This window comes from Mustelus asterias, chromosome 12, assembly GCF_964213995.1.
Source record: "Mustelus asterias chromosome 12, sMusAst1.hap1.1, whole genome shotgun sequence".
NCBI classification, from domain to species: Eukaryota; Metazoa; Chordata; class Chondrichthyes; order Carcharhiniformes; family Triakidae; genus Mustelus; species Mustelus asterias.
Genome location: NC_135812.1, coordinates 102377854 through 102403372, shown reverse-complemented (window position 1 = coordinate 102403372; position 25519 = coordinate 102377854). Strand labels below are relative to the sequence as shown.

Below are 25519 nucleotides of genomic sequence, written 5' to 3'. Positions count from 1 at the left end.
GTGAGAATGTGTGCGTCTGTGTGAGTGTGTGTGTGTGAGTGAGAGTGAGTGTGTGTGTGTGAATGTGAGAGTGATGGCCTAGTGGTGTTATCACTAGACTATTAATCCAGAAACTCTTAATGTTCTGTGGACCCTGGTTTGAATTCCGCCTAGGCAGATGCTAGAACTTATAACTCAATAAAAAATACCTGGAATTAAGAATCTACTGATGACCATGAAACCATTGTCGAATTGTCGGAAAAACCCATCTGGTTCACTAGTGTCCTTTAGGGGAGGAAATCTGCCGTCCTTACCCGGTCTGTCCTATAGGCGACTCCAGGGCAAGGTGGTTGATCCCTGGGCAATAAATGCTGGCCAGTCAGCGACGCCCATGTCCCAGGAATGAATAAAGGCTACACTTCGGCAGCACATATACTAAAATTGGAACGATACAGAGAAGATTAGCATGGCCCCTGCGCAAGGATGACACGCAAATTCGTGAAGCGTTCCATATTTTTGGGGCGGCACGGTAGCACAGTGGTTAGCACTGCTGCTTCACAGCTCCAGGGACCTGGGTTCGATTCCCGGCTTGGGTCACTGTCTGTGTGGAGTTTGCACATTCTCCTCGTGTCTGCGTGGGTTTCCTCCGGGTGCTCCGGTTTCCTCCCACAGTCCAAAGATGTGCGGGTTAGATTGATTGGCCATGCTAAAATTGCCCTTAGTGTCCTGAGATGCGTAGGTTAGAGGGATTAGTGGGTAAATATGTAGGGATATGGGGATAGGGCCTGGGTGGGATTGTGGTCGGTGCAGACTCGATGGGCCGAATGGCCTCTTTCTGTACTGTAGGGTTTCTATGGTTTCAAAAAGTATTCAATTGGTTAAGTACTTGGAGATATCCTGAGCTTGTGAAAGGTGCTATATCAATGCAAGTCTTCCCTTTATTTATGACTCTTTTGCTGAAACAGATATTGCATTACTCAGTGTGCTGGTGATGTCTGGGACTTGGCTCCTTACTGCAACTTGGAAACTGTGCACAGTTTCGGGGTGATATTGGGCAGCACGGTGGCACAGTGGTTAGCGCTGCTGCCTCACAGCGCCAGGGACCCGGGTTCGATTCCCAGCTCGGGTCACTGTCTGTGTGGAGTTTGCACGTTCTCCCCATGTCTGCGTGGGTTTCCTCCGGGTGCTCCGGTTTCCTCCCACAGTCCAAAGATGTGCGGGTTAGGTGGATTATGTGTGATGAATGCACAGTGTTATGGGGATAGGGCAGGGGTGGGGGTGGGCCTGGGTAAGCGAGTCAGTGCAGACTCGATGGGCCGGGTGGCCTCCTGCAGCACTCTCGGGATTCTATGGGTCCACTGGCAGTAGCAGAACAATCATTGACCTCAGTGTCCGGGAGGGAGGGCTCAGGGCCCGGATGCATCGGAAACAGCCACTGACCTGCTGTCACCTGGGTCAGGAATTTCCACACAGGTAGCGGCTGTCTGGGCGAGGAACCTGGGGGTGTTCAATTTCTGAACTCCAGTGCCCGAATCCCAAAGTGAGTGGCGAATCCCAAAGCCAGTGCTGAATCCCGGATCCAGTGCCTGAATCCTGGAGCCAGTTCCCGAATCCCAGAGCAAGTGCCTGAATCCCAGAACCAGTGCCAAATCCCAGAGCCAGTTCCCGAATCCCAGAGCCAGGGCCGAATCCCAGTGCCAAATCCCAGAGCCGGTGCCAACTCCCAGGGACAGTGCCCGAATCCCAGAGCCAGTGCTGAATCCCAGATCCAGTGCCAAATCCTAGAGCCAGTTCTCGAATTCCAGAGTCAGTGCCTGAATCCCAGAGCCTGTGCCTGAATTCCAGAGCCAGTGCCCGAATCCCAGAGCGAGTGGCGAATCCCAAAGCCAGTGCTGAATCCCGGATCCAGTGCCTGAATCCCGGAGCCAGGTGCCTGAATCCCAGAACCAGTGCCAAATCCCAAAGCCGGTTCCCGAATCCCAGAGCTAGGGCCGAATCCCAGAGCCAGTGCCCGAATCCAAAAGCCAGTGCCAAATCCCAGAGCTGGTGCTAACTCCCAGGGACAGTGCCCGAATCCCAGAATCAGTGCCTGAATCCCAGAGCTAGTGCCCAAATCCCAGAGCCAGTGCCCGAATCCGAGAGCCAGTGCCTGAATCCCAGAGCCAGTGCCTGAATCCCAGTGCCAGTTCCCGAATCCCAGAGCCGGTGCCTGAATCCCAGAGCCAGTGCCGAATTACAGAGCCAGTGCTAAATCCCAGAGCCAGTGCCGAATCCCAGAGCCAGTGCCAAATCCCAGAGCCAGTGCCGAATCCCAGAGCCAGTGCCGAATCCCAGAGCCAGTGCCGAATCCCAGAGCCAGTGCTGAATGCCTGAGCCAGTGCCGAATCCCAAAGCCAGCACCTGAATCCCAGAGCCAGTGCCTGAATCCCAGAGCCAGTGCCGAATCCCAAAGCCAGCGCCTGAATCCCAGAGCCAGTGCCTGAATCCCAGAGCCAGTGCTGAATCCCAGAGCCAGTGCTGAATGCCTGAGCCAGTGCCGAATCCCAAAGCCAGTGCCCGACTCCCAGAGTCAGTGCCGAATCCCAGAGCCAGTTCCTGAATCCCAGAGCCAGTGCCAAATCCCAGAGCCAGTGCTAAATCCCAGAGCCAGTGCCGAATCCCGGAGCCAGTGCCCAATGTCCAGTTTCTGACCCTCAAGGTGTTGGTGCTGTCAGGAGAATTGTTATAGAGATTCAGCAAGAATAAAATAATTGCCTAACTCCTGGACCTGGGGATTTCAGGATGTCACCTGGATATTCTTTGTAAGCAGGGAGTTTTTGTGATCTGGAATGTGTTGCTTGAAAGGGCGACAGAAACAGATTCAATAATAACTTTCAAAAGGGAATGGCATAAGCAGTTGAAGGGAAAATCTTTGCAGGGCTATGGGGAAAGCAAGGGTGAGGGGCTGAATGGCCTCATTCTGAACTGGAATATTCTCTGGTTCTATATTGCAAAGCCAGTTCAGGATGACTGCTCTGTCACAGTATCTCAGGCTGGGAGTTAGAGGCGGGCTTTGTAACGGAATGTAAGTGATATAGACACTGGCTCACCGAGGCGTCTGGGCAGTGGGCGCAGTGACCAGCTTTCCGGAAATCATTCCCGAAATTCCAGGTAGAATCCCGGGTTGTTGGTGGATTGTGGGAGCTGTGGTTTTGATTGGCCGTCCTCATTTTCTGCATTCTCTCCATAAAACAGGAGAGGGGGCCATTCAGCCCATCCGGCAAGTAGAGCTAGCAGCCAAATTTGTGACGTTAGTCTTCATACCTCTGCGAGGATCTCACTCTCTCTTGCATAAACTCCTTTGATTCAGTCACCAGTAACTGGCAGAAAGTCCCACAACTAGATGAGGATCACAGTATCAGGCGGACGGTGGCACAGTGGTTGGCACTGCTGCCTCACAGCGCCAGGGACCTGACTTCGATTCCCGGCTTGGGTCACTGTCTGTGTGGAGTCTGCACGTTCTCCCCGTGTCTGCGTGGGTTTCCTCCGGGTGCTCCAGTTTCCTCCCACAGTCCGAAAGACATGCTGGTTAGGTGCATTGGCCATGCTAAATTCAGTGTGCCCGAACAGGCGCCGGAGTGTGGTGACTAGAGGATTTTCACAGTAACTTCATTGCAGTGTTAATGTAAGTCTACATGCGACTAATAAATAAACTTGAACTGTCCAGTATGAGGCTGCAGTGAGACAGGCAATTCCTGCAGTAACCACAGACAGTCACCCTATGGAGCACAGGCTATTCCTGTCCCCGCCAGTACACATTCCTGCCAGTACCTGTTCTTGCCCTTGCTGCCTGACACCTTCCCGCCTTTATACATACCCGCCTCTACCTGCTCCTACCTGTACACGTTCCTGCCTGTACAAATACTTGCCTGTATACATTCCAGTCTATACACCTTTTTCTCTCTCCCTCTCTCACTTACTGTCCCTTCTCTCTCTTTCTCTCCCTCTCTCCCTCTCTCCCTTTCTCTCTCCCTCTCTCTCTTTTCCTTCCTTTTCTTTCTCCTTCTCACTCTTTCACTCTCCCTCTCTCTCCTTCTCTCTCCTTCTTTCGTTCTCTCTTTCTTTCCTTTCCTTCTCTTTCTCTCTCCTCTCTCTTTCTCTCTCTCTTTCTCTCTCCCTCTTTCTCTCTTCCTTTCCTTTCCTTCTCTTTCTCTCTCCTTCTCTCTCTTTCTCTCTCCCTCTCTCTCTTTCTCTCTCCCTCTTTCTCTCTTTCTTTCCCTTCCTTCTCTTTCTCTCTCTTTTTCTCCCTTTCTCTCTCCCTCTCTCTCTCTTTCTTTCTCTCTGTCCTGTGCTTGTCCATCCAATCCTTGTGGACTCCATTAGCTTTTACCACTTTTCTATCTGTCCCTGGAGACTGTCCATTAGCCTGAAGACTGTCTGAACAGATCCCAGTCTCTTTCGTCCCTTGGCGCAGTCCTGTCAGTTCTCCTGTAGTATCTCTCCGTCAGAGTGAACGGAGGGTCAGCAGGATCTCTCGAGGAGTAACACTTTGCTGCCTAAAAGATGTCAGCTGGTGTTATTGTCTTCCTGTCCTCACCAGCAATTGCCCTTTGCAATAAAAACTGACTTGTCGCCCAGTTCTGAGACTGAGGAGATTTCTTTATCCCCGGGATAGGGAACGGGAGCCACTCAGTGATGTGGGAAGGAGAGGTCAAGGTGTGGAATAAGGTCACCAACTCTGACTGGACATTCATCACGTGACCTCTTGTTTCTAGCTGGTCCCTCCCCCCTCTCCTGCCATTGGTCACTTCGCACGTTGACACTGGCGATGACTCTGCCTTTCATGGCCAATTGGAAAGCAGAAAGACTCTTCAATTCCCAATTGAATGATTCCTAAATGTTGATCAAATGGCGTTCCCCAATCTCCAATATTATCATATATGTGGCACAGCGGTTAGCACTGCTGCCTCACAGCGCCAGGGAACCGGGTTCGATTCCCGGCTTGGGTCACTGTCTGTGTGGAGTTTGCACATTCTCCCTGTGTCAACGTGGGTTTCCTCCGGGTGCTCCAGTTTCCTCCCACTGTCCAAAGATGTGCGGGTTAGGTGGATTGGCCATGCTAAATTGCCCCTTAGTGCCAGGGGGATTAGCAGGGTAAATATGTAGGGTTATGGGAATAGGGTCTGGGTGGGATTGTGGTCGGTGCAGACTCGATGGGCCGAATGCACTGTAGGATTCGATGATTCTATGATGAATAAACAGAGCCAGGCAAATAAAAAGGAAATAACACATACCATTCTTTTGGAGGCTTCTATGATTTTTCCCCTGGGTTTTTGCTTCTGCCGTGTCCTGGAGATTAATTTTCAAATCCTGGAGATTCCTGCACAAACTGATAGAGGTTCTCAAGAGGCTAGAGAGAGAAAAACCATTCCTTCTGTGAGTGCACCGACACGTCGCAATTCCAGATCATTGCTAAACGGATAGACGGGAGGAGATTTGTTTCACTCAGGGAGTTGTCAGGACCCGGGACACTCGATCTGAAAGGACGGTGGAAGCAGATTCAATGAATAATTTGGAAAGGGAGGTGGATGAGTGTGGGGAGGTTACAGGGAAAGGGCCCGATTTTACCATCGCGTCGCGCCCGTTTCCGGGCACGAAAACTTGGTAAAGTCGGGCATGAGGCTATTAACGCGATCCGCGCCCGTGTCTGCACTGATGCCCACTTTACCAAGGCCTGAAAATGGCCATGATCCGATTCGCGCCCGAAATGGGCGCAACGGCGATTTAAATGCATTTGCATGAATTTAAATTGAATTAACGGGCAGCCCGCCCAACTTTACCAGCGTTGCCCCCTTTACCGTCGCGTTCGCGCCTCCAGATTCGGCGCGAAACAGACCTGCTCGGCAAAGGTCTGTCTCGGGCGCTCCGAAGTGCCTGAGGAGGTAAGTTCAGAGCTTCCAATGGCTCTCTGACTCAGATTGGTGGAGGGGGGAGGGAGGCGGGCCAGATCATTCTCTGGTGGGGGGGAGGAGGAGGTGGGTCAGATGATCTCTGGTGGGTGGGGAGGCGGGGGGGAGGGGAGGGAGGAGGGAGGCCTGATCATTCTCTTGGAGAGGGGGGGGGGGGGGGGGGCGTCCGATCATTCTCGTGGGGGTGGCGGCGGGGGGGGGGGGCACTTAATTCTATCCCATCACATTTCTAATTCTGATCATTCCTGTTATAAATGCTTCGATTATATTTCACTTGCCATGAATGTTGTTTTTTTCCCCCGACACCAGCAAGTTCAGAAGAAGTAGAAATGATCTTGTTACCATTTCCCAAATTATCTTCCAAACTTGGAAATGCAGCTCTTAGAATTTACTGCAAGTTGGCTGTTGCTAAACATCAGCTGTTGCTAAACACAATTGCAAAGGTTGTTGAATCAAGCAGTGGTTATTTGTACACACACCTAAATGTTTCATTACACAACTTCAATAAAGGCCTGGATATGTACCTCGGTGGATTTTGCAAGTACAAGTCACTGAAAGTGGCAATGCAGGTGGAGAAGGTAGTCAAGAAGGCATACGACATGCTTGCCTTCATCGGCCGGGGCATTGAGTTTAAAACTTGGCAAGTCATGTTGCAGCTTTATAGAACCTTAGTTAGGCCGCACTTGGAATATAGTGTTCAATTCTGGTCGCCACACTATCTGAAGGATGTGGAGGTTTTGGAGAGGGTACAGAAAAGATTTACCAGGATGTTGCCTGGTATGGAGGGCATCAGCTATGAGGAGAGGTTGGAGAAACTTGGTTTGTTCTCACTGGAGTGACGGAGGTTGAGGGGCGACCAGATAGAAGTCTACAAGATTAAGAGAAGTATAGACAGAGTGGATAGTCAGAAGCTTTTTCCCAGGGTGGAAGAATTAATTACTAGGGGGCACAGGTTTGAGGTGCGAGGGGCAAGGAGATATACGAGGCAGATTTTTTACACAGAGAGTGGTGGGTGCCTGGAACTCGTTGCCGGGGGAGGTAGTGGAAGCAGATACGGTAATGACTTTTAAGGGGTGTCTTGATAAATACATGAATAGGATGGGAATAGAAGGATGTGGTCCCCGGAAGGGTAGGGGGTTTTAGTTCAGTCAGGTAACATGGTTGGTGCAGGCTTGGAGGGCCGAAGGGCCTGTTCCTGCGCTGTAATTTTCTTTGTTCTTTGTACAGGCAGCAGAGAGAAGGGATTCCACAGCTATAATAGTGCGCGTGCACTTAATGAGTGAACTGTCAAAGTACTCGGCTGTGACTATGTGAAATATACTGGGAGGGAGGCCAGATGGATCTCTGGTGGGGGGTGGGGGGGGGGAGGTGGGGGGGGGGGGGGGGGTAGCGGCAGATGGACAGAAGCGGGGGATCCGCTGCCACTTTGCGGGCGATCGGTGGCGGGGGGAAAGGGGGCAGAGAGTCGCGATCGATCTGGGTAGTGGGGGGCTGGCTAAGGGGGACAGTTATGTTGTAGGGGAGGGATGGTGTCTGTGGGGGCCATCGCTCCCGCTTTTTGCTCCCGGGCCGTTTATCCGTTTTTTGCGGCCCGGGAATGATGTGACAGGGGCGCGATTTTCAAATTTTTTTCCTCACTGGTCAGACCCCATTTGGAGTATTGTGAGCAGTTTTGGACCCCGTATCTGAGGAAGGATGTGCTGACCTTGGGAAGGGTCCAGAGAACGTTCACAAGGATGATCCCTGGAATGAAGAGCTTGTCTTATGAGGAACGGTTGAGGACTCTGGATCTGTACTCATTGGAGTTTAGAAGGATGAGGGGGGATCTTATTGAAACTTACAGGATGCTGCGAGGCCTGGATAGAGAGGACGTGGAGAGGATGTTTCCACTAGTAGGAAAAACTAGAACCAGAGGGTACAACCTCAGGCTAAAGAGACGATCCTTTAAAACAGAGATGAGGAGGAATTTCTTCAGCCAGAGAGTGATGAATCTGTGGAACTCTTTGTCGCAGAAGGCTGTGGAGGCCAGGTCATTGAGTGTCTTTAAGACCAGAGATAGATAGGTTCCTGATTAATAAGGGGATCAGGGGTTATGGGGAAAAGGCAGGAGAATGGGGATGAGAAAAATATCAGCCATGATGGAATAGCGGAGCAGACTCAATGGGCCGAGTGGCCTAATTCTGCTCCTATGTCTTATGGTCTTATGGCCACAGCAGGAGGGGCCGTCATTTAGTCTCCATCCCTAGGAGGAAGGTGATGACCTCATGGTATTAGCGCTAGACCATTAATCCAGAAACTCAGCTAATGTTCTGGGGACCCAGGTTTTTGGGACGGCACAGTGGCACAGTGGTTAGCACTGCTGCCTCACAGCACCAGGAACCTGGGTTCAATTCCCATGCTTGGGTCACTGTCTGTGTGGAGTTTGCATGTTCTCCCCGTGTCTGCGTGGGTTTCTTCCGGGTGCTCTGGTTTCCTCCCACTGTCCAAAGATGTGCGGGTTAGGTGGATTGGCCGTGCTAAATTGTCCTTTAGTGATTGGAGGACTAGCTAGGGTAAATGCATGGGGGTATGAGGATAGGGCCTGGGTGGGATTGTGGTCGATGCAGACATGATGGGCCGAATGGCCTCCTTCTACACTGTAGGATTCTATTATTCAATGAATCCCGCAATGGCAGATGGTGGAATTTGAATTCAATGAACAATATCTGGTATTAAGAATCTACTGATGACCAATCAAACCATTGTTAGAAAAACCCATCTAGTTCACTAATGTCCTTTAGGGAAGGAAATCTGCCATCCTTACCTTGTCTGGCCTACATGTGTCTCCAGAGCCACAGCAACGTGGTTGACTCTCAACTACCCTCCTAGGACAACTAGGGATGGGCAATAAATGCTGGCCAGCGACGCCCATGTCCCACAATGTGGTGGTGAGCCAGCTTTTTGAATTGCTGCATGGTTGCCAGTTTGACATTGAGCAGTTTAGGTACAAACAAAGAGAAGAACAAAGAGAGGTACACCACAGGAACAGGCCCTTCGGCCCTCCAGGTCTGTGCTGATCATGATGCCCTCACTAAACTAAAAAACCTTCTGCTCTTCCTCAGTCCGTATCTCGCTATTCTCTTCCTACTCATGGACCCATCCAGATGCCTCTTAAATATTGCTAACTTGCCTGCTTCCACCACCTCCTCTGGCAGCGCGTTCCAGGCACCCACCAATCTCTGTGTGAAAAACCTCCCCTGTACATCTCCCTTAATGCTCAATGTTGCTTCAGAGCTAATGATGTGGCCACTGGAGTCACATAGGGGCCTGACAGGGAAAGGGCGGCAGATTTCCTTTCCCAGAGGATGATGGGAACCGGCTGGGATTTTAGAACAATTTCATGGTCACTTTTACTGTTTTATTGAATTCAAATGTTGAAGTTGATTTGGTGGAATTGAAACTGCATTCTTGCAGATCGTTAGTTCCAGCCTCTGAATGTCTCATCCACTAACAATGTAGTCACGACACTACAACACCCGTGTCCTTGTTTGAAATCAACGGCAATCACTAGTAGTTCTGATGAAAGGCCACAGACCTGAAACGTTAACTCTAGGGTGGCACGGTGGCACAGTGATTAGCACTGCTGCCTCACAATGCCAGGGATCTGGGTTCAATTCCGGCCTCGGGTGACTGTCTGTTGGAGTCTGCACGTTCTCCCCGTATCTGCGTGGGTTTCCTCCCACACTCCAAAGATGTGCTGGTTAGGTGGATTGGCCATGCTAAATGCGCTGGGTTATGGGGAAGGGATGGGCCCGGATAAGTTGCTCTGCCGGACAACCTCGATGGGCCGAATGGCTTTCTTCTGCATTGTGGGGATTCTTTGATTCTATGAAGACAAGGAGGGAAAAGCTGGCACCGGTTCAGTTCCAGCGCTTCCTCAATCAGTGTTGGAGAGTGAGAGAAAGACAACAGACTCAAACAAAATGGCGTCATGCTCATTTTAATATCCATGCATATATGCAAATAAATTAGTTCTGTAATCCAAAATGATGAAGAGTTCTGTCTCTCTATTCCAGATTCTCCCTTTACAGATGATTCAAATTTTAAAATTTGTGTCCAAACCGCTCCATTGTCTTTAACCACCAAACGTTATCTCCTCTGTAGGTTTGCCAACTCTGACTCGGTGTATTCCTGGAGGTTTCATCACATGACTTGTCCCTGTGCTCCAGCCATTAGTTGGCCAACACATCCATCCTTGTGACGTACACCAATTGGAAAGCAGAAAGACTCATTACCCAACCGGATGATGCTTAATGTCAGACGTTTACCCCCCCCCCCCCGCCTCCCCCCGCCTCCCCACCCCCCCATTCCCCACCCCCCCGCCTCCCCCCACCCCGCCTCCCCCCACCCCCCCATTCCACCCCCCCCATTTTCAATATTTTCATCCCTGTGAAAGAGAAATGCTCAAAGAAGATGAGAAAAGGCCCAATCTTGTTCAATGCCCCGATGATTTTCTCCAGGGTGGCACTCAGCAGTGTCCTGGAGGTTGATGGTCAATTCTTGGTGACTCCAGGCCAATCCCGGAGAGTTGGCGACCACCCTTTCCCCCCCCCCGCAGGCTTCCCACCCTCTGAGATATCGATACTCCTCTAATTCAGGATTCTTGCACTACCCTAATTTTAACCACTCCATAATTGGTGGTTGGGCCTTGTGTTGCCAAGGCCCTGGAATTCTTTCCCGAAACCTGTTTCATCTCCTTTACGATATCCATCTCCATCTCTTTGACCCAGCTTCCGGCCACCTGGCCCCAATATCTCCTACAGTGACTTTGGTGTCAAATTTTGTCTGATATTTCTCCTGTGAAGCACCTTAGGAGAGGAAGCGGGGAGGAATGGGGATAACCGTAACAACTTACCTTTAGATGTGTTGAGGTATTGAACAGGTGGTGGGCTTGGGTTTTTTTCAGTTTATTTATTAATATCACAAGTAGGCTTACATTCACACTGCAAAGAAGTTACTGTGAAAATCCCCTAGTCGCCACACTCTGGCACCTGTTCGGATACACCGAGGGGGAATTTAGCATGGCCAATGCTCCTAACCTGCACGTCTTTTGGACTGTGGGAGGAAACTGGAGCACCCGGAGGAAACCCACGCAGACACGGGGAGAATGTGCAGACTCTGCACAGACAGTGACCCAAACTGGGAATCGAACCCGGGTCCCTGGCGCTGTGAGGCAGCAGTGCTAACCAGTGTGCCACCGTGCCGCCCTGGGAAAGTGGGATCGGAGGGTATGCAGGCAGATTCACCAGAATGATACCAGAGTTAAAGAGATTGAAGTTCTAGGACCAGATGTACATCTGTCCTTAAGTGTCGAAAAATAAGAAGTGGCCTAATTGAGATGTCTGACATGAGTAAAGGTTTTGATGGAGTAGATTTCCTCTGGTTGAAGGTTTCAGCACATCTGGGTATAACCAAATTAAAATTAAAGCTAGCGCTAGGCCACACAAGGGCAACATCAGAAAGCATTTCCTCACACAAAAGTATTGCAAATCCAGACCTTCCTCTCCCCAGAAGTATACCGGATGAATTAGTGCCTCTCCCTCTCCGTGGTAACCTTCTCTAACGCACATTCCAGATGTCTGTTAGCCTGGTGATGATAATAGACATTCCTAAAATTATTAGCAATAAGATGGTTAAATATAGTGCAGGTATTTGCAAAGTGGTGCGACCTTCTACCCGCCTTGGAATTTTTAAAGACATCTTCAAACTTTTTGCATTTTTCTCCTTGCACTGACAGCTTGCTTCATCAGCAAAACAGAAATCAGCAAAACAGAAACTCCAGAGTTTGCTGGAGTGGGGGAATCTCTCTGTGTGTCCTGTTGCACTTTGTCCTCACCCACAGCTCAAACATTTGGAGCATTGCTTGTTGGAGGGGGCGGCACAGTGGTTAGCACAGCGCCAGGGACCTGGGTTCAATTCTGGCCTCGGGTCACTGCCTGTGTGGAGTTTGCACGTTCTCCCCGTGTCTGCGTGGGTTTCCTCCGGGTGCTCCAGTTTCATCCCACACTCAAAAGATGTGTGGGTTAGGTTGATTGGCCATGGAAAATTGCACCTTATGTCAGGGGAATTAGAATCATAGAAACCCTACAGTGCAGAAGGAGGCCATTCGGCCCATCGAGTCTGCACCGACCACAATCCCACCCAGGCCCTACCCCCACATATTTACCCGCTAATCCCGCTAACCTACGCATCTCAGAACTCTAAGGGGCAATTTTTAACCTGGCCAATCAACCTAACCCGCACATCTTTGGACTGTGGGAGGAAACCGGAGCACCCGGAGGAAACCCACGCAGACACGAGGAGAATGTGCAAACTCCACACAGACAGTGACCCGAGCCGGAAATCGAACCCGGGACCCTGGAGCTGTGAAGCAGCAGTGTTAACCACTGTGCTACCGTGCCGCCAATTACCATGGTAAATGAGAGTTATGGGAATAGGGATTGAGGTGGGTACAGATTCGATGGGCCAAATGGCCTCCTTCTGTACTGTAGGGATTCTATGAAATTCTATGAAAAATTTCTATGAAATTCTAAGTGTGAGCTGGTAACGGTAGAGGAGCGGCGAGGGACAACTGGGAACTTGGTAAATGATGGGCCAGGCACTCTGTTGAGATGCAGGCGTTGGACTGGGGTAAACACAGTAAGAAGTCTCACAATACCAGGTTAAAGTCCAACAGGTTTATTTGGAATCCCGAGCTTTCGGAACGCTGGTTGACTCACCTGATGAAGGAGCAGCGCTCCGAAAGCTCATGATTCCAAATAAACCTGTTGGACTTTACCCTGGTGTTGTGAGGCTTCTTACTGTGCCTTCATCAAGGAGTTTGAAGATTGGGGAAATAAACAGAGGAGCAACAGAGAAGGGAACAGGGTAAATTAGAGTCAAACAAGATGCAGAAAGAGAGGGGAAGAAACATTGAATTAAGGGGAAGAAAAGAAAGGGACAGAGAGGAAAAGAATAGGAAATATTAAAAATGTAAAGATCCTCTAAAAACAGATGACTGTGACACTCCACAGTTTCAGTGTTCTGAGCCAGAGAGGTTGAATGGCATTATAGAAACATAAACCTCAGCATTAAAAGGCTCCTTACTTAGTTAAATACCAGCCCTAACTTTCTGAAATGAGTTTCATTTGATTTAATGGCACAGTGGCACAGTGGTTAGCACTGCTGCCTCACAGCGCCAGGGACCTAGGTTCAATTCCAGCCTTGGGTCACTATCTGTGCGGAGTCTGCACGTTCTCCCCGTGTCTGCGTGGGCTTCCTCCGGGTGCTCCAGTTTCCTCCCACAATCCAAAGATGTGTGGGTTAGGTGGATTGGCCGTGCTAAATTGCCTCTCAGTTAGAGGGGGTTGGCAGGGTAAATACATGGGTTAACAGGGATAGGGCCTGGGTAGAATCATTGTCGATGCAAGATTGATGGGCTGAAAGGCCTCCAAAGATGTGCGGGTTAGGTTGATTGGCCATGCCAATGTCTGTGTAGGAATTACCCCTTGTTCCAAAATACATCTACAATCCCTGAACTCACTCAGACTTCCCTTTCCCAAACAACATCCAAATTAATTAACTCTGTATGTCAAATCCAGCTTATAGTTACCACTCAATACAGGGCTGACGATCAAATCTAGGAAACGTCTTTTCCTGGTCCAGAAGATATTTAAACTGCCTTTACAAAGATTTCCTGCATTCCATTGGTTCTAAGACTTAAATGCAACATTAGTTTTTTTTAGTTTATGTTCATTATTAGTCACAAGTAAGCTTACATTAACACTGCAATCATCATAGAATCATAGAAACCCTACAGTACAGAAAGAGGCCATTCGGCCCATCGAGTCTGCACCGACCACAATCCCACCCAGGCCCTACCCCCATATCCCTACATATTTTACCCACTAATCCCTCTAATCTACACATCCCAGGACACTAAGGGGCAATTTTTTTAGCATGGCCAATCAACCTAACCCGCACATCTTTGGATTGTGGGAGGAAACCGGAGCGCCCGGAGGAAACCCACGCAGACACAAGGAGAATGTGCAAACTCCACACAGACAGTGACCCAAGCCGGGAATCGAACCCAGGTCCCTGGAGCTGTGAAGCAGCAGTGCTAACCACTGTGCCACCATGCAATGAAGTTACTGTGAAAATCCCCTAGTTGCCACAATCCAGCACCTGTTCGGGTACACTGAGGGAGAATTTAGCCTGGCCAATGCACCTAACCAGCACATCTGTCGGACTGTGGGAGGAAACCGGAGCACCCAGAGGAAACCCACGCAGACACGGGGAGAATGTGCATACTCCACATAGACATAGAATGAGGGGAGATCTAATAGAGGTGTACAAGATTATGAAGGGGATAGATAGGGAAGCTTTTTCCCAGATCAGATGTGACGTTCACGAGAGGTCACGGGCTCAAGGTGAGAGGGGCGAAGTATAACTCAGATATTAGAGGGATGTTTTTTACACAGAGGGTGGTGGGGGCCTGGAATGCGCTGCCAAGTAGGGTGGTGGAGGCAGGCACGCTGACATCGTTTAAGACTTACCTGGATAGTCACATGAGCAGCCTGGGAATGGAGGGATACAAACGATTGGTCTAGTTGGACCAAGGAGCGGCACAGGCTTGGTGGGCCGAAGGGCCTGTTTCCTGTGCTGTACTGTTCTTTGTTCTTTGTTCTTTGACAGTGACCCAAGCCGGGAATAGAACCCGGTTCCCTGGCGCTGTGGGGCAGCAGTGCTAACCACTGTGCCACTGTGCTGCCTGGTGAAAGGTGTTACAGGACCCCTTCCTGTGAAGTAGGTCCCAGCCTCCAGGTTGTGAGTGCCGGACTGGCTTCTCGTTTTGAGGTGCGGACTGCCCTGTCTTGTGAGGGGGGGGTGGGGATGGGGGTAACAGTTATATTATTTCCCATTTTGTTATTTCAACTTGAAAGTCGGCTGTCTACATAGCTCGAACTCTTACCATGCGCGGAGCTTAGCTTTTCTTTAGCCCTGAATCACCCAGTCATTTAGATAAACTGTTTCTGTTTGGGAACTTAACATTTCTTAGCAGTCATCTAAGTAATCTGTTTCTACTCATTACAGCAAGTCACCTTTCGATGCTCTCATGCCTTTGGAATGCCCTGATCACTTTTTGAATCTTACCTGCCCCTGGAAATGCTGGCTGTTCCAAGGCAGATTTCTACCTTTCAGCCCTTTTGCAATCCTTGTCACTGTTGCTGTGAGGGTGACCCCGATATGAGTCGCTGTTGTAGTGTAAGAAACACAGCAGTCAATTTGTACATAGCAAGCTCCCACAAAACGCAAAGTGGTAACGATCAGATAATTAGTTTTTGGGATGTTAATTGAGGGGTATTTTGTCCAGGACACTGGGGCAACTCACCTACTCCTCAAAATGATGCGATGAGATCTGTTACACCCACCTTCAACAGTGCGGCACTCCCTCAGTACTGACCCTCTGACAGTGCAGCACTCCCTCAGTACTGACCCTCTGACAGTGCAGCACTCCCTCAGTACTGACCCTCTGACAGTGCAGCACTCCCTCAGTAATGACCCTCTGACAGTACGGTACTCCCTCAGTACTGACCCTCTGACAGTGCAGCACTCCCTCAGTACTGACCCTCTGACAGTGCGGCACTCCCTCAGTACTGACCCTCTGACAATGCAGCACTCACTCAGTACTGACCCTCTGACAATGCAGCACTCCCTCAGTACTGACCCTCTGACAGTGCAGCACTCCCTCAGTACTGACCCTCTGACAGTGCAGCACTCCCTCAGTACTGACCCTCTGACAGTGCAGCACTCCCTCAGTAATGACCCTCTGACAGTACGGTACTCCCTCAGTACTGACCCTCTGACAGTGCAGCACTCCCTCAGTACTGACCCTCTGACAGTGCGGCACTCCCTCAGTACTGACCCTCTGACAATGCAGCACTCCCTCAGTACTGACCCTCTGACAATGCAGCACTCACTCAGTACTGACCCTCTGACAATGCAGCACTCCCTCAGTACTGACCCTCTGACAGTGCGGCACTCCCTCAGCACTGACCCTCTGACAGTGCGGCACTCCCTCAGTACTGACCCTCTGACAGTGCGGCACTCCCTCAGTAATGACCCTCTGACAGTACGGCACTCCCTCAGTACTGACCCTCTGACAGTGCAGCACTCCCTCAGTACTGACCCTCTGACAATGCAGCACTCCCTCAGTACTGACCCTCTGACAATGCAGCACTCCCTCAGTACTGACCCTCTGACAGTGCGGCACTCCCTCAGCACTGACCCTCTGACAGTACGGCACTCCCTCAGTACTGACCCTCTGACAGTGCGGCACTCCCTTAGTACTGACCCTGTGACAGTGCAGCACTCCCTCAATACTAACCTTCTGTCAATGCGGCCCTCCCTCTGCACTGACCCCCTGACAGTGCAGCACTCCCTCAGTACTGCCTCTCTGACAGTGCGGCACTCCCTCAGCACTGACCCTCTGACAGTGCGACACTCCCTCAGTAATGACCCTCTGACAGTGTGGCACTCCCTCAGTAATGACCCTCTGACAGTGCAGCACTCCCTCAGTAATGACCCTCTGACAGTGCGGCACTCCCTCAGTAATGACCCTCTGACAGTGCGGCACTCCCTCAGTAATGACCCTCTGACAGTGCGGCACTCCCTCAGTAATGACCCTCTGACAGTGCGGCACTCCCTCAGTAATGACCCTCTGACAGTGCGGCACTCCCTCAGTACTGACCCTCTGACAGTGCAGCACTCCCTCAGTAATGACCCTCTGACAGTACGGCACTCCCTCAGTACTGACCCTCTGACAGTGCAGCACTCCCTCAGTACTGACCCTCTGACAATGCAGCACTCCCTCAGTACTGACCCTCTGACAATGCAGCACTCCCTCAGTACTGACCCTCTGACAGTGCGGCACTCCTTCAGCACTGACCCTCTGACAGTACGGCACTCCCTCAGTACTGACCCTCTGACAATGCAGCACTCCCTCAGTACTGACCCTCTGACAATGCAGCACTCCCTCAGTACTGACCCTCTGACAGTGCGGCACTCCCTCAGCACTGACCCTCTGACAGTACGGCACTCCCTCAGTACTGACCCTCTGACAGTGCGGCACTCCCTTAGTACTGACCCTGTGACAGTGCAGCACTCCCTCAGTACTGACCCTCTGACAGTGCGGCACTCCCTCAGTACTGACCCTCTGACAGTGCAGCACTCCCTCAGTAATGACCCTCTGACAGTGCGGCACTCCCTCAGTAATGACCCTCTGACAGTACGGCACTCCCTCAGTACTGACCCTCTGACAGTGCGACACTCCCTCAGTACTGACCCTCTGACAGTGTGGCACTCCCTCAGTAATGACCCTCTGACAGTGCAGCCCTCCCTCAGTACTGACCCTCTGACAGTGTGGCACTCCCTCAGTAATGACCCTCTGACAGTGCAGCACTCCCTCAGTAATGACCCTCTGACAGTGCGGCACTCCCTCAGTAATGACCCTCTGACAGTGCAGCACTCCCTCAGTAATGACCCTCTGACAGTGCAGCACTCCCTCAGACAGTGCGACACTCCCTCAGTACTGACCCCCTGGCAGTGCAGCACTCCCTCAGTAATGACCCTTTGTCAGTGCGACACTCCCTCAGTACTGACCCCCTGGCAGTGCAGCACTCCCTCAGTAATGACCCTTTGTCAGTGCGACACTCCCTCAGTACTGACCCTCTGACAGTGCGACACTCCCTCAGTACTGCAGTGGAGTGTCAAGTTGAATCTTGGGCTCAAGTCTGTAATGACTTCAACGAGACCCATGAGATTGGCCTCTTGGAGTATGAGCTCCCTGATTGAGTCCATAATTTCCTGCCCAAAGCAGGGGGCCTCACCTGTGTATGAATGTAGGAGTGTCAGGTCCACTGACACTCCGGATTCTGACTGTGTGCCTGAAACACTCTTGGAGTGGAATTGAGTTTGTAAATAAAGGGAAAGTGATGAAGGGATAGCAGCCAATGAGGAGTTATTTCAAAACCCCTGAATTGGCACTGGATTCTGAAACCCTGTTACTCAGAACTAACCAACTGAGCCACAGCTGCCAATCTATTCTCACTCCCTTTCTCTTTATTTCTGTTTAATTCCAAGTTCTGATTATCTCACTCACTGTGGGAGATCCCTGGGTTACATTTGAGAGATGATTAACAAGTCTATAAACAGGCAACCACTGGATTGCCTGTTTATAGACTGACATTCAAAAGGGGAAAAGTAACCAGTTGCGCTGTTTGGACTTTTCAAGACTTGTGAAACCAATAAGATTATGTAGCAATAGTTCCGGAAATTTCCATTTGCCGCACAGTCAGGAACAAGCTTACTTCAGTTTACACAAGGCAGAAAATTAAAAAACAGCCCTATCACATTGCCACAGTTCAAATATTCCCCTGGCCCGATACAGAATCTGTAACAATAATTGTCAGATTTAGTCTTTTTTATATACTGTTTTGATTGGTCGTGAAAGGGGTGTAACCTTTGATGGGTTTATTTGGTGGGCAAAGTCAGGGTCAGTGGGGAGGCTCATGGGGCAACTCAGAAGGCTAGAGCACATTGAAATATTTTATACAGACATTTTGACCAATTTATCCGATATTTACTCAAATGCCTTTACTCTATGGGTGGCACGGTGACACAGTGGTTAGCGCTGCTGCCTCACATCGCCAGGGACACGGGTCCGATTCCCGGCTTGGGTCACTGTCTGTGTGGAGTCTGCATGTTCTCCCCGTGTCTGCGTGGGTTTCCTCCGGGTGCTCCGGTTTCCTCCCACAGTCTGAAAGATGTGCTGGTTAGGGTGCATTGACCTGAACAGGTGCCAGAGTGTGGCGACTAGGGGAATTTCACAGTAACTTCATTGCAGCGTTAATATAAGCCTTACTTGTGAATAATAAATAAACTGGTTTTTTTGAGACAGACGAAGGAATGTGGTTCTAATTTAGCTTTATTAAAAGCACTCACAGGTTAAAGAAACCACTCTTACACAATATATTAAGTTAGCTTTCCCCAAACTAGGCAAATTACCTGAGAAATAGATTTTTAAAATTTTTTAAAAATATACTTTTCCAATTCAATCAAATCAAATCCAATTCAGAGTCTCAACAAGTTGAGATATTTCAGATCCAGGCTGACAAGACAGGGCGAGCGACCAAATCACCCTGTCCTGGGCCTGATCTACATGAGCCAAGTTGATTGGAGGAGCAAAGCAACACCTCCTCCAAGACTTGAGCTCCTTTGCATCTTAGCCAAAAGGCCGGGATGCAGCTTTTAAAAATTGCTTCATATGAAACATATGAAGCTTCAATGTAACCCAATGACCTCAACCAAGTGCAGCATCCAATCCACACTACACTTGATCTTAGCCAAAAGGCCGAGAAGCGAGAAATAGATTTTTTTTTTACTTTTCCAATTCAATCAAATCAAATCCAATTCAGAGTCTCAACAAGTTGAGACATTTCAGATCCAGGCTGACAAGACAGGGCGAGCGACCAAACCACTCTGTCCTGGGCCTGATCTACATGAGTCAAGCTGATTGGAGAAGGGGGAGGTTCCTCCTCCAAGACTTGAGCTCATTTGCATCTTAGCCAAAAGGCCGAGATGCCGCTTTTAAAAATTGCTTCATATGAAACATATGAAGCCTCAGCGTAACCTCATGACCTCAACCAAGTGCAGATCCGATACTACACTTGATCTTAGCCAAAAGGCCGAGAAGCGAAATAGATATTACCCAGTCTGGTGAAATCGATTGGGTTGCTGGATTCAGTTCACTGAGCTCATGGTGACAGTTGAACTCAGGGTCCCCTTAGCACGAAGGTGGATCTCGCACGCCCTCTTGCATCCCCCCAGGTTACAGTAGTTTTGGTGGAATCTACGCCGGAGATTGTCTCGAAAATTGCTATTTTTATTCCACTTCCCTTCTTCAAAAATTCTCTGGTTTTCGGCCAAAGGGGTGACAGGGTGAGGGGCGGTGGGGGGTGGGGGTGGGGTGGGGTGTCACAGCACCCAATGAGTTTAGGTCACATCATCCTAATTTTACATATTTCTTTCAGGATGGGGTTTTATTGCAGGGAGTCAGGCTGAAACTGGGGAATACACAATCGTAATGTATTCTGACTGAATACCTCCCGATGGGTGTTGGGCCATAACAGCTCTTCCATTGTAAAGATGAGCCTCTATCCAATGTGTAAGGGTTCAGATCCTGATGACATCCCTATTGTTAAAGTGAAGCACCCCTGTTTGATATGCGAGACAGTTCTGGTTTGTGCCCCTGTTGGCTTTTGATCTGTGGTAACCTTGTAGATGCATTTTTTTAAGCCGTATTAATTTAAAGTGTCCAGTTTTATGTTGAGCTGAATTTCTCATTTGACCACAATGTGAGGCACTCTAACCTTGTGGCCAAATGTCCTCATTCCTTGAACCATTCCAGCTAAACCTTCTCTGCAGCCACCCCCCACCCCTCATGGAGGCCCGCCTCCAGCTTCAGCCACTCGCTTGTACATCCCTCCCGACTGGAATGCCTGCAGCTGAGAGCCAGCAGGGATTTATGACAGGCAGCTGAATTAATGAGCCCAGTTTCACGTTGCCATCCAAAGTCCACATTATATCGGATGACATTTCCCCCTTCCAAGATGGTTTCTTGTCCAGCGGGGAGCCTAAGGAGCCAGTCCGCAACACTGCCCAGCGGTGACCAGCCTATCCCCTCGCTGATGCTAGTGCCTCCTGACATCTCCCTCAGAGGCTTGCAGCCCTCCCTCGACACCTCCTCCCTCAGGGTGAAGCTGAGGCAACAAGCCCCGTCACTGGTGTGTGAGCCACTTCCCCAGCGAGCGCCAGCAATTATGAATGGGGCTATTTTCTGCTTTTTGTTTAACCAAGTGTGCAGAAATCCAATTACAAAACGGCTCTGCTCAGCAGCTCAGCCGAATGGAGTTGTCCGTTGGTCAAATAGAAAAGGAGGGTTGGGATGGTTACCAGAATACTGGGTGAGGGACGCAAGGGAGTGAGGGGGTGGGGGGATGAGGGGGTGGGGAGTGAGGGGGTGGGAAGTGAGGAGGTGGGGGAGTGAGGGGATGGGGGGTTAGGGGGTGGGGGAGTGAGGGGGTGGAGGGTGAGGGGGTGGGGGTAGAGCGGTTGGGGGGAGGAGGGGGATGAGGGGGTGGGGAGTGAGGGGGTGGAGGGTGAGGGGGTGGGGGGGGAGAGGGATTGGGGGGAGGAGAGGGATGAGGGGGTGGGGAGTGAGGGGGTGGGGAGTGAGCGGGTGGAGGAGTGAGGGGATGGGGGAATGAGGGGGTGGGGGAATGAGGGGGTGGGGGAATGAGGGGGTGAGTGGGTGGGGGAACGAGGGGATGGGGGAATGAGGGGGTGGGGGAATGAGAAATGTGGGGGAATGAGGGCATGGGGAATTTGGGGTTGGGGGAATGAGAGGGGTGAGGGATTCAGGGATTGGGGGTGTGAGGGGGTGGGGGGATGACGGGGTGGTGGTGAGGGGATGGGGGTGTGAGGGGTTGGGGGAATGAGGGGGTGGGGGTGAGGGGATGGGGGTGTGAGGGGGTGGGGGAGTGAGTGGGTGGGGGGGTGAGGGGGTGGAGGGTGAGGGGGTGGGTGGGAGAGGGGTTGGTGGTTGCAATGTCGGCACACGGATTCTTTGCAAGTTTTATTTCACCACTTCAGCGTAGCTGGAATTCTTTACCTCAGCATTCACATTGCAAAGAAAAACCGTTTATATCACAAACACGGACTGGCGGCTTGAAGCTGCAAATACCAGAAGTGCCCCAGTGTAAATCCCCACTCATGGAGCTCTGGCAGCATTACTCTCAGAAAGGAGTTTTGCTTTGTGTGGATAACCACTGATTAAATCTTCACTTTTTGAGGGAGAAACGCAAGTTGATTTTGAAATAAAATCCAATGTGTCTCTACGTTTCCTTACCCGCCCAAACTTAAAACTAGGCAGAGAGCAGTTAGGATCGGCTGAGAGACACAGCCTGTCACCATCCTCTCCGAAACCAGCCCACCACCTTGAATTTCAACCTGTTTTCCTGAGCAGGCAGCAGGGACGGATGCCTGAAGCTGCCCGGGGTCCTTCTTTACGTATGTAGATGGCGGTTTAGCTAGGATGGCTGGTTTGTGATGCAGAGCAACGCCAACAGCGTGGGTTCAATTCATGAAGGCAACCTTACCCCTCGCTTGAGGTGTGGTGTGTGCTGCCCCTTTAAGAGTGTGGGTCATGTGATCCTGAGAGTTAGCTCCTCCCAGGGTGGAGCTCAGAGAGTCAGTCTTGGATTGAGTGTGGAACAGTACACACCTTCAATAAAGGGCTCCCATTGTTAAGTCTTTGAGGCCTACCTCACTGTCCTTCTTACACTTTGCATCGGATAACCATACTTAATAACATGATCCTCAGGTTAAATCACCACCTGTCAGCTCTCTCCATCAAGTGGAAATGGTCGAGAGCTTCATGTTTTTAGGTGTCCAGATCACCAACAACCTGTCCTGATCCCCTCATGCCGCCACTATAGTTAAGAAAGCTCCACCAACGTCTCTACTTTCTCAGGAGGCTAAGGAAATTCGGCATGTCCGCTGCCTCAGAAAAGCAACCAGCATAACTAAAGACCCAACGCACCCGGACATTCTTCCACCTTCTTCCGTCGGGAAAAAGGTACAAAAGTCTGAGGTCACGTACCAACCGACTCAAGAACAGCTTCTTCCCTGCTGCCATCAGACTTTTGAATGGACCTACCTCGCACTAAGTTGATCTTTCTCTACATCCTAGCAATGAATGTAACACTACACTTTGCACTCTCTCCTTCTCTATGAACAGTAAGAAGTCTCGCAACACCAGGTTAAAGTCCAACAGGTCTATTTGGAATCACGAGCTTTTGGAGCGCTGCTCCTTCATTAGGTGAGTGTTCATCAGGTCCATGTTCAAGGTCACCTGATGAAGGAGCAGCGCTCCGAAAGCTCGTGATTCCAAATAGACCTGTTGGACTTTAACCTGGTGTGAGACTTCTAACTGTGCCCACCCCTGTCCAACGCCCGCATCTCCACATCATCTCTATGAACGGTATGCTTTGTCTGTATAGTGCGCAAGAAACATAACTTTTCACTGTATATTAATACATATGACAATAATAAATCAAGTCAAATTAAAGGGGCGAGCAGCCTGGGGTCACCTGGGACTATGGTGACTTTACCTTTAAGATGGCAGTCAATCTGAAAATGCCATTCAGTCACGACTGCAATTTTAACCCAATAGTTTTCCCACCAAGTGAAAAGGATCCAGGACCTGAAGAGGCCCAAACTGACAAGTCGTTTGACCTTTTTGCAGCTAAACTTTTCTTGTGGGGCCAGACTGAGCAGATGTTCCCCTCTGGGCCTTCACAAATGCCGACTGATCCTGGCCCTGCCTTTCTTACCGTTTACACAACTGAAAAAAACAAAATGTGTTTTAGTTATAAAATCATAAAAATGATGGAAGAGAAGTCAATTTGAACCTTCTACTGATTTATTGGGACGCCTGCAGTTTCTTGGTTGCTATACACTACACTGGCCAGTTTACTCCTTTGGGACTTCATCCAATTAAAACAATCCCAGCTTTAAATAATAAGTTCAGGAGATCAGGTGCCTCTCAAGAAAAATCTCTCCCAAAAGTTTGGAGGAACGTTGAGTCACGAGAATTAGATCGCAGTTGAAGCTGTCTTGAAAAAGCTTTTCCTTACATTTTCAAAGTATCCTCCCCAAGCCTCGCTGAGGCGCCTGAGTGACGCAATGGGTCACCTGACACTGACATGTACCAGAGAGCCCCTTTAAAGGGTTGCCCATGACTCGTTCCGGGTCACGACTTTTAACTTCCGACACTGGACAAGCTGCTCTCCAGCACACATTATACAGGGTGACTGTAACGCATCCTTGCTGCTAATTGGCAGCAATAGTGTATTATCAGGGGCAAGACCACCATGGACCCAGACGTCAGAAGGCCACCAACGTTTTGATGCAGAACCTCATAGAATAGAATCCCTACAGTGCAGAAGGAAGCCATTCAGCCCATCAAGCCTGCACTAACAATGATCCCACTCAGGCCCTATCCCTGTAACCCCATATATATATCCTACTAATCCCCCTGACACTAAGGGGCAATTTAGCATAGAACATAGAACATTACAGCGCAGTACAGGCCCTTCATCCCTCAATGTTGCGCCGACCAGTGAAACCAATCTAAAGCCCCTCTAGTCTACACTATTCCAATATCATCCATATGTTTATCCAATAAACATTTGAATGCTCTTAATGTTGACGAGTCCACTACTGCTGCAGGCAGGGCATTCCACGCCCTTACTACTCTCTGAGTAAAGAACCTACCTCTGACATCTGTCCGATATCTCTCACCCCTCAATTTAAAGCTATGTCCCCTCGTGTTAGCCATCACCATCCGAGGAAAAAGGCTCTCACTATCCACCCTATCTAATCCTCTGATCATCTTGTATGCCTCTATTAAGTCACCTCTTAACCTTCTTCTCTCTAACGAAAATAACCTCAAGTCCCTCAGCCTTCCCTCATACGATCTTCCCACCATACCAGGCAACATCCTGGTAAATCTCCTCTGCACCCTTTCCAATGCTTCCACATCCTTCCTATAATGCGGCGACCAGAACTGTACGCAATACTCCAAGTGCGGCCGCACCAGAGTTTTGTAGAGTTGCAGCATGACCTCCTGGCTCCGAAACTCAATCCCTCTACCAATAAAAGCTAACACACCGTATGCCTTCTTAACAACCCTATCAACCTGGGTGCCAACTTTCAGGGATCTATGCACAAGGACACCCAGATTCCTCTGTTCATCCACACTACCAAGTATCTTACCATTAGCCAGTACTCTGTATTCCTGTTACTCCTTCCAAAGTGAATCACCTCACACTTTTCCGCATTAAACTCCATTTGCCACCTCTCAGCCCAGCTCTGCAGCTTATCTATGTCCCTCTGTAACCTGCCACTTCCCTCCGCACAGTCTATAACTCCACCAACTTTAGTGTCATCCGCAAATTTACTAATCCATCCTTCTATGCCCTCATCCAGGTCATTAATAAAAATGACAAACAGCAGTGGCCCCAAAACAGATCCCTGCGGCATACCACTAGTAACTGAACTCCAGGATGAATACTTCCCATCAACCACCACCCTCTGTTTTCTTACAGCCAGCCAATTCCTGCACCAAACCACTAAATCACCCTCAATCCCATGTGTCCGTATTTTCTGCAAAGGCTTGCCATGGGGAACCTTATCAAACGCCAAAGCATGGCCAATCAACCTAACCTGCACATCTTTGGACTGTGGGACGAAACCGGAGCATCCGGAGGAAACCCACGCAGACACGGGGAGAACGTGCAAACTCCGCACAGACAGTGACCCAAGCCAGGAATCGAACCTGGGTCCCTGGCGCTGTGAGGCAGCAGTGCTAACCAGTGTGCCACCTTAACCTGTCATCGGCATGGGACCATTTAATTCAGCCCAAGGTGTGGTTTCAAACCTATGCGATGGAT

The 25519-nt window shown here is 50.1% G+C and overlaps 2 non-coding genes and 1 pseudogene across 2 annotated transcripts; 1 reads left to right on the top strand and 2 right to left on the bottom strand.

The window, feature by feature from the left end:
• Positions 1–391: 391 nt before the first annotated feature.
• LOC144502149 (U6 spliceosomal RNA) lies at positions 392–497 on the top strand. Its single transcript, XR_013499286.1, has one exon. It is a non-coding gene; the product is annotated as a U6 spliceosomal RNA (small nuclear RNA).
• Positions 498–19175: 18678 nt separating this feature from the next.
• On the bottom strand, positions 19176–19368 carry LOC144502123 (U2 spliceosomal RNA). Its single transcript, XR_013499268.1, has one exon. It is a non-coding gene; the product is annotated as a U2 spliceosomal RNA (small nuclear RNA).
• A 204-nt stretch (positions 19369–19572) lies between these two features.
• Positions 19573–19702, bottom strand: LOC144502188 (U2 spliceosomal RNA; annotated as a pseudogene).
• Between the last annotated feature and the right edge of the window lie 5817 nt (positions 19703–25519).